The 2367-nt window shown below is 46.2% G+C and overlaps 1 protein-coding gene across 1 annotated transcript in view; it reads left to right on the top strand.

Annotated features, from left to right (window-relative positions):
• Window positions 1-2367, top strand: part of PDGFRL (platelet derived growth factor receptor like) — a 17959-nt gene that overhangs the window by 14662 nt on the left and 930 nt on the right. The gene's annotated exons all lie outside the window — the stretch shown is intronic.

Genomic DNA, 2367 nt, shown 5'->3' with positions numbered 1-2367 from the left:
CTGAGAGTTTGTGAGAAGTCACCAACTTCTCTTCCCTGCCCTGTCCTGGCTGTTAAATAAGGCATTTAGTGAGGGGCTTGGTGCTGATAGCATGAATTAGGTGATCTGAAGAGTAACCACTAGATGGAGCATTGGAAGAGTTTGGCAGAATTCCTGCTTCTGGTGTTCACTTGAAGTTGGGAAGGAAAGGGGTAGATGTCTGAAAGAGCAGAGAAACTTGCTGCTGTCAGTGAAGTAAGAAGTAAAATGCTTGGGAAAACTGAAGGGCCTCCAGGTTTGGGGAGCTGCAGAGCAATAGCAGTTTTTGAGTTAAATGCCGAATGTCTTCCTCTGAATTTAGCTTTTGGCATTACTTTGAGTGAGATGCATCAACAAATGTGTCTCTGTCCTTCAAGGTGGGGCTTTAATGCTGACAGTCTTACAGTGATTCACACTCTTGCGTGGGGAAGAAATGTCCCTGCTGATCACATCAGCTTTGTTGATATGGTTTCTGTGTGGGTTTTTTTTCTCTTTTTTTTTAGCTTCCCTTGATACCTTTTTATTGGACTGCAGTTACTGGCTATACAAACCCCAGTTTTATGTCTTTTGTAACTAACTGCAATTGCTAAGAACAGGCAATTGAAGGAATTAAATTCTAGACTCAGCCTGGCCTTGCAAAACTCTGTATCTTATTAGTGTCCACCCCTTGCTACTTTCACATCTTCCAGAGCTGAATGGGTGCCCGGGCCTGGTTGCTTCCAGTGGTCTTACAGCGCCTGATGCAGCTCTGGCACGCTCACTGCAGCTACGCCTCTCTAGCACTGATTGAATATAAACATCTGAACTCCAAATTGTTGCCCTTGTTTGCTGTGGGGTTGTGGATGCAGCACAGGGTGCACAGGTGCTGGCAACAGAGGGCTGCACCCACCTACGGGGGTTGAGAGAGAGACTTTGGCCCGTGGCCTGCATCTGCCCTGGAAAAGGGCTGATGTGCTTATCCACTGGAGTAAACAGTCTCAGCTCTAGCTGTGCCTGGGGACAGGGAGGGAAGAGTTGTGCTTGGGTTTCTGCCCCAACAAAATGATGAAGTAAATGTCAAAAGTCAAAACACTGTATGCTTGTTGGAGACTTAACATTTATTAAGGAAGCCTTCATGTGCTGCGAAGGAAAAAGGTGGGGGGGTAGGGGGAGAAGAGAGAGGCCCATCAGTGGTGCTGGTCAGATGCACCTTCTTTTGTGCAATAAAAAGGACTGACAAAGTTCTGATTTTCACTGGATGTTTTCATTCGCTGCTGCTGCTTTCAATGCAGGGAGATCAGTGATAGCTTTTGTTCCCCACCACCACCCCACCCAGCACTTGGGCTGTCACCTACCACTTGATCCCTGAGCAGAAGCAACACTTTAATCCCTGCTTGCTCCTAGGTGCATTGCATTGGAGCGACCCTCATCTCATCTCTGGAGTCACTACCCTCTCCCTCTTACCTTTTTTCACTTGGTTAGGTGCTTTTGGTGGTTTGGGGTTGTTTTTGTTTTTTTTTTTTCCCCCTTGCCACTCCCTGACAATTGCATTTGCTCATTCACCTGCTGTGAGTGCATACTGATCCACTCCTTAATATGATTCCCTGAAACTAGCTTCAAAGCAGAAGGCAATTAGTTTGAGAAACTGGGCTAGCAGGAGCCCAGCCAGGCAAATAGCATCTGCCTTATATGGCCGTTACCTGCACTTTCAGTAGGGCCAGGGAAGTTTCACTTGCTATATTTAACTTAGGCTCGACTGAAGTGTGCAGTAGTACTTGATTGTAGGTAGCGCTTGATTTTCAGGCTGGGAAGAAGAGGTAGAGCTCCGCTAAGTGGCTTGATTCCTTCTAAAGAATTAAGAATTGTCTAGATGTAATCTGTATCATTACTAGTTTTTCAGAAAAGTTCCCTCTAGCTGTAAGTGCCTGCCCTTTCCTAGGCATTCCCTGACTGCACTGCTTCCCTAAGCTTCAGGAAGATGGGCAGCTGTACCGGCCATTTTGCACGTGTGAGATTGTAGCTTTTGCTCTAGATAAGCATCTAACTTAACTTATCCTTTTGCTACTATTAGCTTAAACCTCATAGCATTCATATTGGTAACTGGCTAATCCGTCTGTTTCATGAAGCAAGGGGAGATGGTTTCCCAGCAGAGAGAGAGAGACACCTCTCTGTCTCTCTTCCCGGTTTTATCCAGGTTACCGGTCTAGCACAAGCCAACGTGATTAAAGCTGCTGACTAGCGTGATGGATTTTGGAAGGAAAGAGACTGCCTTAGTCTACCTTTGGGCCAGTTGCTCTTATCAAGTCCTTTGCAAATTTCTGAGGTGCCAGGGAGTGTGACCTGATAAAACAGTCCATCAGAGAGTTCTCT

Source organism: Egretta garzetta, unplaced genomic scaffold (genome assembly GCF_000687185.1).
Source record: "Egretta garzetta isolate BGI_Z169 unplaced genomic scaffold, ASM68718v1 scaffold46, whole genome shotgun sequence".
NCBI classification, from domain to species: domain Eukaryota; kingdom Metazoa; phylum Chordata; class Aves; order Pelecaniformes; family Ardeidae; genus Egretta; species Egretta garzetta.
Note: the sequence above shows the minus strand (reverse complement) of the source record. Positions and strands in the feature narration are given on the sequence as shown.